The following is a 14180-nucleotide window of genomic DNA, read 5'->3' as shown; positions in this document are numbered from 1 at the left end:
AGAGTTGAGATCGGCGTTTTACTCGACCACCAAGCAGTTTGAGCTCCAGCGCGGTATCATCCAGAGCTTTGTATGGGAACCTTGCATTGCAGTGCACAAAATCGGCCAGCGCTGACCGAATATCCAGCTACTCGAGCTGGCAATCCAGCGGAAGATCAGCCGCTAGACAGAGCGTGGGCTGGTGTTCCTGGTGCAGAAAACCAGCGTACCTCCCAGTACAGGACTCTCCGCATTTCAGGGATTGTGGGAGGTGTTACTCTGCCAGCAATTCGGCAGCTGGAGTTTGTGGCACACCTCTGGGCTCTTAAAAGGCAGCCGAGCCAGCCAGGAGTCAAACCTAGAATCTTCTGATCCGTAGTCAGACACGTTATCCATTGCGCCACTGGCCCATGTGAGTTTTAAGGGGAGCGGGGTCCTACCTGTTTATGCTTTTCAAGTGACAAACAGCCAGCGGTCAAAAGCTATGCCTAGCGTTCAACGGTGATGTGGAAAAGCCAATGCCGTGACCCGGATTCGAACCGGGGTTGCTGCGGCCACAACGCAGAGTACTAACCACTATACGATCACGGCACCCCATGCACCTGGGCCGGCAGGTAAAAGGAGCTGCTACATGTTGTGATATGCGTTCTGGCGCCCCTCTGGCCTGTGTATACATAATTTATATTAATGTTTTGTTTGCTGATGTAAACGATTGTGATTATATTTAGTCAGTTAGTTAGTCTGTAAACTCAAATTCAGTTTCTTCTGTACATATTTGACATACACTATTTTTTGGTTTGTATAACTGTATATATATAATCAGAAAGAGGACATTCTTTAAAAAAGAGAGATTTGATTTGAAACCTGAACTGCTATCAGGTCCATGCTGAACACCTTCTGACCAATCCAAATCAAGTATAAATTTTAATCTCAATACTGCACATAATTATCAAATAAAAGTCTATCAAGCTGTTATGCAAAAGTCTGAAATAATGTTTCTCTTAAGTGTTTTAATTCAAATCTATATTTTGGTGTGATTTATACACATGGGTTTGTCCATTCTGACTTTTGGACGTTGTATTATGTCCATTTTATGATGAAACAGGAAAAGACTTTGAAAATCATCTGTCATTTTCTGATCATGTTAAATATCAACACAACTAGACTGAAATATACAGGTAAGATATGCAACTAATTGTAATATGAACAGAGCAAGATATAAACTGATATCTACTGGTTTCCTGTCAGGGTTGGGGACTGTTTTCTGGTCACTAGAGACCCCCACTGCCTTTTTGTTGGTGTCCAGTCTCTGTCATTATGTCTAATAGGTGTCTCCTGTGCTTTGTTTAGGTTTGTGTATTTAAGTCACCCTTTTCCTCCACAAATAATTTGCTTAGTGTTTCCTGTACTTTGATTAAGTCTAGGTCAGCCGTGTGCTCTGTTTTATGGCCTTGTCCTTAAAAGACTTTGTGCATCTGGTATAGTTCTTTGTTTTGATTGATTAACAAGTGCTCTTTTTTGACCTGCATTATTATCTAATTAAAGATAAGTAAACATTTCTCCAGAACTGTGATCTGGTTATCTGCATTTGTGTTCAGCCCCCTTTGATTGTGTTCAAGTTTTCTCACTAGTCCTGCCCTCAGTCGCTGCCATAACCTACTGTTCCTTCATTGGACCACTTTTGATAGATACTGACTACTGCAGACTGGGAACACGCCACAAGAGCTGCAGTTTTGGAGATGCTCTGATCCAGTCGTATAGCCATCACAATTTGGCCCTTCTCCATACGCTCGCCCATTTTTTCTGCATCTAACACATCAGCTTTGAGGACAAAATTGTTTACTTGCTGTCTAATCCCACCCCCTAACAGGTGCCATGATGGTGTACAGAGGGGATGGACTCCTCACAGGGGGTGGGACTAGGTGATTCCCCTCACTCTCACTCATACTGACTTATATAATAGATATATAAATAAAAAAGGTCTGTCTCTAAATATCTGAGCTTTTCTTTCTTATTAATTCTTATTTTTACACATACACACTGTTTGCACAGTAAAGTGTGTATATACACACACACACTACCGGTCAAAAGTTTTAGAACACCCCAATTTTTCCAGTTATTTATTGCAATTCAAGTCGTTCAAGTCCAATGAATAGCTTGAAATGGTACAAAGGTAAGTGGTGAACTGCCAGAGGTTAAAAAAAAGGTAAGGTTACCCAAAACTGAAAAATAATGTACATTTCAGAATTATACAAAAAGGCCTTTTTCAGGGAACACAAAATGGTTAACAATTTAAAGCTGTTCTGCAGCAATGGAGGTTGATCAAGCCTTGAAAGCTGGTGCTACTAATTCCTACAGGTCTTCCAGCTTTTCTGGATTACTTACAACCCCCTCTGTCTGCATAAAAGCAGTGTTGGAACACACTGTGGTACCATACCCTCGTGAGCATCAGTTGAACAGTATTGTACTGCAGAAAGTAGCGTGTTGCTACAAAAATGGCGAGAAAAAGGTTCCAATTAACAACGGAAGAGAGACAGACCATCATAACACTTAAAAATGTAGGTCTTTCCTACAGAGAAATTGCAAAGAAAGTCAAGGTGTCAGTGAGTACAGTTTCCTTCACCATCAAAAGGCACTCAGAAATTGGGGCAAACTCTGACAGGAAGAGGTCTGGCAGACCCAAAGCCACAACTGAATCAGAGGACAAATTTCTGAGAGTGAACAGCTTGCGTGATAGGCAGCTCACAGGACAACAGCTTCAAGCACAGCTTGATAGTGGTCGTAGTAAGCAAGTCTCAGTTTCAGCTGTGAAGAGAAGACTTTGAGCTGCAGGTTTGTCAGGACAAGTTGCAGCAAGAAAGCCATTACTAAGACGTCAGAATAAGACAAAGAGGCTTGCCTGGGCCATGAAACACCGCCATTGGACTACTGAAGACTGGAAGAAGGTATTATGGACTGATGAATCAAAATTTGAAATCTTCAGTTCATCTCACAGGATCTTTGTACGCTGTCGAGTAGGAGAAAGGATGGTTCCACAGTGTGTGGCATCAACTGTCAAACATGGAGGAGGAAGTGTGATGGTCTGGGGCTGTTTTGCTGGATCCAGGGTCGGTGACTTGTACAGAGTGAGAGGCACCCTGAACCAAAACGGCTACCACAGCATTCTGCAGCGCCATGCAATACCCTCTGGTATGCACCTAGTTGGTCAGGGGTTCATCCTACAGCAAGATAATGACCCAAAACATAAGTCCAAGCTATGCCAGAACTACCTCAGGAAAAAAGAACAAGATGGTAAGCTTGAGAACATGGAGTGGCCAGCACAGTCTCCAGACTTAAACCCCATGGAGCTGGTTTGGGATGAACTGGACAGAAGAGTGAAAGCAAAGCAACCAAGTGCCACACATTTATGGAAACTTCTGCAACAGATTTGGGAAGAACTTTCTGAAGAATATTTGATTTCTATTGTAGAAAGAATGCCACGAGTGTGTTCAGCTGTTAGATCTGCCAAAGGTGGCTACTTCGATGAGTCAAAAGTTTAGAATACATTTTGGTCTATGAATTGATTCCATGATTTCTTTTTCAACTCCAGTTGCTTATTTGTACTATGCTTTCATTTCAGAGTGCAATGAGACATTAAACTGAATAATTTTCAATAAAAAACTGGAAAATTGGAGTGTTCTAAAACTTTTGAACAGTGGTGTATGTGTGTGTGTGTATATATATATATATATATATATATATATATATATACACATATATATATACACTATATTGCCAAAAGTATTCGCTCACCCATCCAAATAATCAGAATCAGGTGTTCCAATCACTTCCATGGCCACAGGTGTATAAAATCAAGCACCTAGGCATGCAGACTGTTTTTACAAACATTTGTGAAAGAATGGGTCGCTCTCAGGAGCTCAGTGAATTCCAGCGTGGAACTGTGATAGGATGCCACCTGTGCAACAAATCCAGTCTTGAAATTTCCTCGCTCCTAAATATTCCACAGTCAACTGTCAGCTGTATTATAAGAACGTGGAAGTGTTTGGGAACGACAGCAACTCAGCCACGAAGTGGTAGGCCACGTAAACTGACAGAGCGGGGTCAGCGGATGCTGAGGCGCATAGTGCGAAGAGGTCGCCAACTTTCTGCAGAGTCAATCACTACAGACCTCCAAACTTCATGTGGCCTTCAGATTAGCTCAAGAACAGTGCGCAGAGAGCTTCATGGAATGGGTTTCCATGGCCGAGCAGCTGCATCCAAGCCATACATCACCAAGTGCAATGCAAAGCGTCGGATGCAGTGGTGTAAAGCACGCCGCCACTGGACTCTAGAACAGTGGAGACGCGTTCTCTGGAGTGACGAATCGCGCTTCTCCATCTGGCAATCTGATGGACGAGTCTGGGTTTGGCGGTTGCCAGGAGAACGGTACTTGTCTGACTGCACTGTGCCAAGTGTAAAGTTTGGTGGAGGGGGGATTATGGTGTGGGGTTGTTTTTCAGGAGCTGGGCTTGGCCCCTTAGTTCCAGTGAAAGGAACTCTGAATGCTTCAGCATACCAAGACATTTTGGACAATTCCATGCTCCCAACTTTGTGGGAACAGTTTGGAGCTGGCCCCTTCCTCTTCCAACATGACTGTGCACCAGTGCACAAAGCAAGGTCCATAAAGACATGGATGACAGAGTCTGGTGTGGATGAACTTGACTGGCCTGCACAGAGTCCTGACCTCAACCCGATAGAACACCTTTGGGATGGATTAGAGTGGAGACTGAGAGCCAGGCCTTCTCGTCCAACATCAGTGTGTGACCTCACAAATGCCCTTCTGGAAGAAGGGTCAAAAATTCCCATAAACACACCCCTAAACCTTGTGGACAGCCTTCCCAGAAGAGTTGAAGCTGTTATAGCTGCAAAGGGTGGACCGACGTCATATTGAACCCTATGGATTAGGAATGGGATGTCACTTAAGTTCATATGCGAGTCAAGGCAGGTGAGCGAATACTTTTGGCAATATAGTGTATGTATTTACAATATATAGGCTATTGATGGGAATAGGGGGAGGGGGATAGGAACAGAGAGATAGATTAATAAGGGATGATTATTAAGGGATGAGGGATCTTAAATGCTAAGGTTAAGCCCTTCTTCAGGTCCTAGGGCTCTGTAAGGTAATCCTATTGACAAATTCCACACACATCCAACATAGTGTCACTGAGTTTAAGATACAATCCTGAGAATTTGTGGATCGTGGCATCAGAAGATATTCAACACTTACAATAAGCACTGTGAAGTACAGCTCTGCTGCAGGCTCCCACACGTCCACGTCCCACATGCTGAAGAGCGCAAGCAGGCGCTCCAAGAATCCTCCCTTAAACTTTTGGAAAGAAAGACAAGCTTCATTAATGCCATGTCTTATCAGGTTTAAAAAATATGGAAAAAGAAAACCAGATCAAATAGACCATGTTCTGAAACTCAAACATTGTTTAGAAATCTCCTGATAAGACACTTACTGGCTGAGGTTTTGAGCCATTTATAAAATATCACACAGGCGTTTATTAGCTTACACAGGAGCTGAGCTCTGCTTTAATCAATTCCTGATTGGAAGGCGTCCTCAGGAATCGAATCAGGGCCTCGTAGGCCAACTGCACACCAACTGCATCCTGTTAAAGCAAACGAAAAAATCTCTGTAACTCACTTTGGCTATGGCTGAGAAACTGAAATTATTTCCATCACAAAAATGATACAGTCTTTCATCATTCTGAAGTCACTGTTACATCATTCAAGAGTGAAGAGGATCGTACCAAATAAAGGGCACCTCCAACTCCTCTGGGTTAAGGCGCTCCTCACTCTCCTGCAAGCCAAATCATTAAATCATTAAAACTCACACAGTAAATTTTACAGTATCCGAATCAGGGGAATAGCAGCATATGTAGATACACATCAGGTCTGAAAGTCTGAATTACCTCACAGTCGTTGTGATCATAGTCCCAAGTGGAGGTGAACATCTGTCCATCTTCAGCCACATACAGCAAAGTGCAGGTTACCGTTGTAATGGTTTGCTGTTGAATAAAAAAAAATATCCACACTGAAGACAAATAAAAGCACAACTGACAAAATTCTAAAAGTTACTAACTACAAGATACACTTCATGACAGTGCAATAAATTTACCACAAAATAATGTGGCACGACGAATGATGTCTCCATTCGGTTACAGGAGATGAACTCTGTAACCCTCCCAGATTCAGCCTTAAGAGAACAAATTAAAGTGAACACAATTAATTAGTCACTGCAATTAACAAAAGTTTTGTGACGCCACAACAGATAATCCCTCACCTGTATGCCAGTGAAACGGTCCTCTGTGGAGGACTCATAAGGGAATCCCTGCAAATGACAAAAAGCTGAAACTCAAGATCTACTTCTCAAAAGTGTTCATCTAATAATCATTAATATCAATTCTCTTCATCAGAGTAACAAAGATGGTGATTATCAGCTGGTCGAAGTAGCGCGTCTTGGTGGTTTTAAACCAGCAAAATCCACTCTCAGGACCCCTTATCATCCCGAGGAAGTATCCCTTAACGTCCACTGCCTAGAAATAGAGAAACCAAACTAAACATTAGAACTTGTAAAGAAGGATGTGTGTGCTTGTATCTCAGCTGCAGCACTGTACAATACCCCAGACAGGAAGGTATAGGTGCGTGCAGAGAGGAACTGGATATTTCGGCAGGCGCTGCTCACCAGCATCGAGCGTCTGTGAAATGAAGAGCATGATGAACATAACTGCTTCCTATCACAGCCATTTTATAATAACACAAGTAACATTCTCTCACTTTCTTTACAGTCAAAACAACCCTGTGAAATACAGTGATCAGCTTTAGTAAATAAAGGAAAGGTTTGGTTACCAGAAGGACGGGTGAAGATTCCTGGTCATGTTCGTTTGGCAACAGCTGTAGGTTTGGCTCAACGACCTTAAAACACACAAACACAATTAGTAACTGCAATTAACACAATTTAGTGATGACACAATGAACAAGCCCTTACCTGAATGCCAGGGAAATTGTAATCACAGTTGTTATGAAAAGGGAATCCCTGCAAACGACAATTAGATGAAACTCAAGATCTACAACCGCATTTCATTTAAGTTCTCTTTTAATAATCGTTAAAGTGGAATCTCTTCATGAGAGTAATAAATAGCGTGATTACCTCGAGAGTCCAGCAGTGTGTGGTTTCAAGCCAGCAGAGCTGACTCTCTGGACCCCTTAACAACCTGAGGATGTCTCTCCTAAGGTCCACTTGCTAGAAATAAAGAAACAAAACTAAACATTAGAACTTGTGAAGAAGGATGTGTGTGTGTTTGTATCTCAGCTGCAGCACTGTACAATACCCCAGACTGGGAGTTGGAGGAGTCTGCAGTGTTGTACTCAACATTACAGCAGGTGCTGTTCAGCTCACCAGCACTGAGGGGCTGTGAAAAGTAGAAGATGAGGATCATCAGTGTTTTTTATCATAGCAGTTTCACACTAACACTTTCAAACATTCTGTCACTTGGAAAATCCAGAGATCAGATTTAGTAAATAAATGACAGGTTTGGTTACCAGAACAACAGCTGAAGATGTGGAGTGAGTTTCTGTGGGTAGCTGCGGCAGGATTGGCTCAACAACCTTAAGACACACACACACACACACACACACACACACATACACACACACACTTAGACAAAAGCAGCCTACACGTTTCAAATGTAGTTAAAATATTTTACTGACACATACCTGGAGGACTGAGGGAGTATCTGACGATTCTCCCAGCAAATCCACAGCTTCTGCAATAAATTAGTTTCATGTAAGTTTAATTACAACTAATATTTTCTGTTAAATGTAAAACATTAAAATGGCCAAATTTATAAGGTAGTAGAGAGAGAGACCTTGTAAATTTTTCTCTCCTTTCTTTCTAATGCTTAAAAGTTAATAAACCTGTGAGTTAGTTAGCTAGTTAATTTGTGAAGAAACAGACTAATTGTAGCATTAGTAGCTTGTGTAAATTCACTGTACATGTGACTGATTAAACTCTCTAAATCCTCAAGTCCAGGCGTCCTGATGAACTCCACCTCCCCATCAGGATCCACACGCTGCCGTCTACTCAGAGGGGCTTCTTGATTGCCATCCTCTTCGTCCCGCCTCCTCCTTATGCCCTGGCGTGGGACAGGAGTTATCATTGTGGCAGGAGCATAGTACATACCAGCCACAATGTTGTGGATGTCGATATTGAAATAAGGCTGGGGCAAAGGAACTGTTGAAGGCTGTGGACTCCCTGAAGGTGGTGGCCTCCTCAAAGGGGATGGGGATTTATTTTAATAGCACTGTGTATGTTTTATACAGCAGGAAAGCCTCACTATCAAAACAAGAAGTATTTACACAAGTTATATTACTGTAATCTTCCTATAACAGTGCATTAAAAACTATTTTATTTACATTTACAGTATTTACATTTTAGCTGCATTTATAGGTGTTATACAGGGCTCTTCCAGTATCACGGCTTCACTGTTAGTCACACTGTGCACTTATTTCAATGCTTAAAAATATCTTCCCCCAAAAAATGCAGATTAAAATACATTTCTATTACAGTCTATTACTTTAGCACTTTCTTACTCCAGTGGTTCACATCCCCTTTGAGTCCAATTGTGTCTCCTCTCAAAAATTCGCCCTTTATCGTAAATTACACTACTCCTAACTATTTTATTCACGACAGCTAGAAACAAAACCTTGCTGAACAGAATTGAAACAAACAGCTTGATATTTTTGCCTAAGCTGCACTCTACATTGCCACACTAGCTCCATTTATTTGTACCGATTGGTTTTGTTCAGCTAGCTGCCTTTCCTCACAGCCCCTTTCTCTCTCCGCTTTAACAACTCGACAAACACGGACAATGAAAAATCCTTAAAATAATAAGTTACTTCATGTTATTGTAAGTATTTTAACTTATTCTATTCACTCCATCAAAAAAAAACTATAAAAACTGAAAAACAATTACTTAGCTACATGCTAACTAGCCGTCTAGCTAATCTTTGCTAATACTCCTCGGCTTGACTTAGTAAACTTTAGCAAACGTGAAGTAAACATTGGGACTTTTATGAAAAGCTGATGTTAACATATCTGAAAACATGAACACTGTTTTCTTCTTCCCTGCTCGTTTCACTGGAGTCTGCCATTTTGTCCGCTAGCTTTAGCATACTGATCGGGTACGTAAAGCGATTAGCCGAATAAAGATTAGCCGAACAGAATTTCTCAAAACCATCTAATCATATAAAACGATATTCCTGATTGCGGTTTTTTGTAATAACGCGGTGTTTAAAAGACTTTATACTTAAGTGAAAAAGAGGAAACTCAGTAACTCACCGTTCCAGGGGTCGTACAGTCCGCTCCATCCGGGCTCGGGATCCACATCCGGGTGCTGAGGCTCGGCTCCTCCCCCGAAGTTCATCATCGCTGCGCTGTAGAGTCGGTGTAGGAGTCAAATCCAGTAGTGGAGTACAGAGAAATCCGAAACAGGGGTGTAGCAAAAATGCCAAAAGATAATCGAAATCTTGCGACCTTCAGAACCAGTATAAAACAACACTAACTAGTATAAAACAACACTAACTAGTATAAACCAATATAAACCAGCACTAACTAGTATAAACCAGCACTAACTAGTATAAACCAGTATAAACCAGCACTAACTAGTATAAACCAGCACTAACTAGTAACAAGAGTCAATAATGAATAAATAATAATAATAATCATAATAATAAGCTGAAATGTCCGGGAAGCCCAGGGAGTGAAGCATAGCTGAAGTTTAAGGCAGCATGTAGCTGTACAGTTAGAATTCAAGCTGTAGGACCAGTTTAAAGACGATACGACCTTAAAAAAAAAAAAAAAACTCCTGTTTACGGCATCCACCGAAAACCTCCGAGAAAAACCGAACCGTACGGAAACCAGGAAGTGAAGTCCGTAAAAAATGCATTTACAAATTATATATTTTACATTTTATAATTTGCTCCTGCTGAACACACTCAGTGTCCTCAAGGTAGGATGATCTTTATCCTTTAATGCCACACTGTTTCTACAATAAATCATGTTAAAGTGACAGTGTTACAGTCTAATGTTATGTAGCACACAAGACACCTCATCTTGCCGTGAATTAGCCTAATGCTAGTTACCGTGCTAGCGAACCTGGCTACTGGTTTAAACTACACAATAAAATCATTAAGCTCGGTTTAAGAATTTATTTTATTTCCACAATGAAATATTTACCCCATTAGAAGTCCATTCTTAACAACCCCTTCTCCTGGTTTTAATAAAATAAATCGTGCTTAGCTTTGTGATTCAGCAGCTAGCGCGCTAACGGACTTTAGCCGATTTTTAGCGATTTCAATGACAGTGTAATATTTGGACTAATCATATCTACCGAGAGAATTTGTATATTTGTTGTAATTATTTAACACTTTATTGGTTATATTAATGTGAATATGATATTTCTCCTAATAATAGTTCACCTGATAGTGAACTTGGCTGTTGTTTTACATTACACACTAAAATCCTGAACCGAGTTGATGAGCTTGACCAACGAGAATTTCATTTATTTCCACAATATAATACTCATCCCCATTAAAAAGTGACTTTTAACAACCCTGACTACTGGTTTTATACTAAATCATACTTAGACTACTGATTAATCAGCTCTCGCGCTAAAGGTCATGGTTACAGATGTACACCGATCAGCCATAACATTATGACCACCGACAGGTGAAGTGAATAAGACTGATGATCTCCTCATCATGGCACCTGTTAGTGTGTGGGATATATTAGACAGCAGGTGAACATTTTGTCCTCATAGTTGATGTGTTAAAAGCAGGAAAAATGGGAAAGTGAAAGGATTTGAGCGAGTTTGACAAATGGTGATGGCTGCACGACTGGATCAGAGCATCTCCAAAACTGCAGCTCTTGTGGGATGTTCCCGGTCTGCAGTGGTCAGTATCTATCAAACGTGGTCCAAAGGAGGAACGGTGGTGAACCGGTGACAGGGTCATGGGCGGCCAAGGCTCACTGATGGACGTGGAGAGTGATGGCTGGCCCATGTGGTCCGATCCACAAGACGAGCTACTGTTGCCCAAATTGCTGAAGAATTTAATGCTGGTTCTGATAGAAAGGTGTCCGAATACACAGTAAATCACGGTTTGTTACTTATGGGACTGCATAGTCAGGGCGCCCATGTTGACCCCTGTGCACCACTGAAAGCACCAACAATGGGCACGTGAGCATCAGAACTGGACCACGAAACAATGGAAGAAGGTGACCTTGTCTGATAAATCAAGTTTTCTTTAACATGGCGTGGATGGACGGGTGTGTGTGCACATGGCACCAGGATGCACTATGGGAAGAGGGCAAGCTGGCGGAGGCAGTGTCATGCTTTGGGCAATGTTTTGCTGGGAAACCTTTTGGTCCTGCCATCCATATGGATGTTGCTTTGACGTGAACCACCTACCTAAGCATTGTTGCAGGCCATCTACACCCGTTCATGGTAACGGTATTTCCTGATGTCTGTGGCCTCTTTCAGCAGGATGATGCACCGTGCCCCAAAGCAAAAATGGATCAGGAATGGTTTGATGACCACAACAATGAGAATGAGGTGTTGACTTGGCTTCCAAATTCCCCAGATCTCAATCCAATCGAGCATCTGTGGGATGTGCTGGACAAACAAGTCCAATCCATGGAGGCCCCACCTCGCAACTTACAGGACTTAAAGGATCTGCTGCTAACATCTTGGTGCCAGATACCACAGCACACCTTCAGGGATCTAGTGGAGTCCATGCCTCGACAGGTCAGGGCTGTTTTGGCAGCAAAAAGGGGACCAACAGCATATTAGGCAGGTGGTCATAATGTTATGGCTGAGCGGTGTATGGTATCTACCTAGAGAAGTTCACTAATCGTTTCATTTCCACAATATCATAGTGAGTATAAAGGTTTTAATAATTATACAGTATAATATTTTTTATAGATTTGGGTGGTGGACAGGGGCAGGAGGTTTTAGAGAGTTTAATCAGGTCACATGTACAGTGAATTTACACAATCTGACTGCTACAATTTTTCTGTTTCTTCACAAGTTAACTAATTATCAAACTCACTGCTTTATTAACTTTTATGCATTAATAGGAAAGTTTGATATTGTGTAATTGAAGAGTCATAATTCTGAGTCACAGAAAAATAATCTATTGCAGAGCCTGTGGATGTGCTGGAGGAATCAGCAGATACTCCCTCTGTCCTCCAGGTATGTGTCAGTTAAATAGTAATATTTTAACTTCATTTAAAACCTACAGGCCACTTTTTTCTAAGTGTGTGTATGTGTGTGTGTGTTTGTGTGTGTGTGTGTGTTTGTGTGTGTTTGTGTGTGTGTTAAGGTCATTGAGCCAATCCTGCAGCTGCTGCCCACCGAACCACACGAAGAACCTTCAGCTGTCATTCTGGTAAGAAAATCCTTCATTTATTTCCTAAAGCCAATCAATGGATTTTACAAGGTTGTTTTTACTGTAAAGAATGTTAGTATAAATCTGATATGATAAGAAGCACTTATGATCTTCATGCTCTACATTTCACAGCCGCTCGATGCTGATGAGCCGGACAGTGCCTGCCGTGATGTTCAGTGTGTGTCTGTAGTCTCCTCCCTCTCCCAGGTATTCTACACTGCTGTAACTGAGATACAAACACACAAACATCCTTCTTTACAAGATCTAATGTTAAGTTTTGTTTCTCTATTTCTGGCCAGTGGACATAAGCAGAGACATCATTGGAATGATGAGGGGTCCAGAGAGTCGGCTCTGCTGGTTTGAAAGCGCAGAGACACACTGCTTGACTCGCGAGGTAATCACAGTCTTTATTACTCTGATGAAGAGAATGGACATTTTTCAACTGACATGATTTTTAGAAGAGCACTTTTGTGAAATGTGGTTGTAGATCTTGAGTTTCATCTAATTGTCTTTTACAGGGATTCCCTTATTATACCAGAGATAAGGAGAGTTTCACTGGCATTCAGGTAAGGGATTATTCATTGTGGCATCACAAAATGTTATGAACTGCAGTGACTAATTGTGTTTGTGTGTTTTAAGTTTGTTGAGCCGAACATCCAGCTGCTGCCCACAGAACAACCTCAAGACCCTTCACCTGTTTTTCTGTTTATTTCTAAGTGACAGAATATTAGTATGAAACTGCTGTGATCAGAAGCACTCATGATCTTCCTGCTCTACTCTTCTGAGGTAATTCAGACTTTCAGACCTGATGTGTATCTACATATGCTGCTATTCCCCTGATTCGGATACTGTAAAATTTCCTGTGTGAGTTTTAATGATTTAATGATTTGGCTTGCAGGAGAGTGAGGAGCGCCTTAACCCAGAGGAGTTGGAGGTGCCCTTTATTTGGTACGATCCTCTTCACTCTTTAATGATGTAACAGTGTATTGTATGTTTAATATACACTAAACATTTACATCTCTTGTTTCTTAGCTGCCATCTTTCAGACAGAGGGGTGACTGAAATCGGCCTGAAGGTGCCCGCGCTTCGTGAGGCGTTTGCTGTGAGTAAAACCTTTATTCAGCGGCTGTTACTGCGCAGGTAAAGTCCACTCTGCTTTAACTTTTATATTGTGTGCTGTCTTATATTCAGACTCTGCTTGCCAGCATCCACAACCAGAACTTCTTGTTCATGGCTGGAAAGAAGATGGTCATGCGACTGGCAGCAGCTAACAACCAGGTGACTTCAGAATGATGAAAGACTGTATCATTTTTGTGATGGAAATAATTTCAGTTTCTCAGCCATAGCCAAAGTGAGTTACAGAGATTTTTTCGTTTGCTTTAACAGGATGCAGTTGGTGTGCAGTTGGCCTACGAGGCCCTGTTTCGATTCCTGAGGACGCCTTCCAATCAGGAATCGATTAAAGCAGAGCTCAGCTCCTGTGTAAGCTAATAAACGCCTGTGTGAAATGACAGATGTTTAAAGATAAAAGATTTTGCTAATATAGAAAACAGGACTCCAATATGTAAAGCTAATTTATTTTTGTATCTTTTCTACTCTGTGCAGGACCACCACTACAACTTCCTGGATGTTTTTTTGAGCTGATTTTCTTCAGCTACTTTATAAATGTCTCAAAACCTCAGCCAGTAAGTGTCTTATCAGGAGATTTCTAA

At 41.5% G+C, this 14180-nt stretch overlaps 2 non-coding genes across 2 annotated transcripts; both read right to left on the bottom strand.

Annotated features, from left to right (window-relative positions):
- Positions 1 to 316: 316 nt before the first annotated feature.
- Positions 317 to 389, bottom strand: trnar-acg (transfer RNA arginine (anticodon ACG)). The gene has a single exon. It is a non-coding gene; the product is annotated as a tRNA-Arg (tRNA).
- A 109-nt stretch (positions 390 to 498) lies between these two features.
- Positions 499 to 570, bottom strand: trnah-gug (transfer RNA histidin (anticodon GUG)). The gene has a single exon. It is a non-coding gene; the product is annotated as a tRNA-His (tRNA).
- Positions 571 to 14180: the final 13610 nt, after the last annotated feature.

The sequence above is a fragment of the Hemibagrus wyckioides genome, unplaced genomic scaffold (genome assembly GCF_019097595.1).
Source record: "Hemibagrus wyckioides isolate EC202008001 unplaced genomic scaffold, SWU_Hwy_1.0 Contig11, whole genome shotgun sequence".
Classification (NCBI taxonomy): domain Eukaryota; kingdom Metazoa; phylum Chordata; class Actinopteri; order Siluriformes; family Bagridae; genus Hemibagrus; species Hemibagrus wyckioides.
This window is presented reverse-complemented; position numbering and strand designations above follow the sequence as displayed.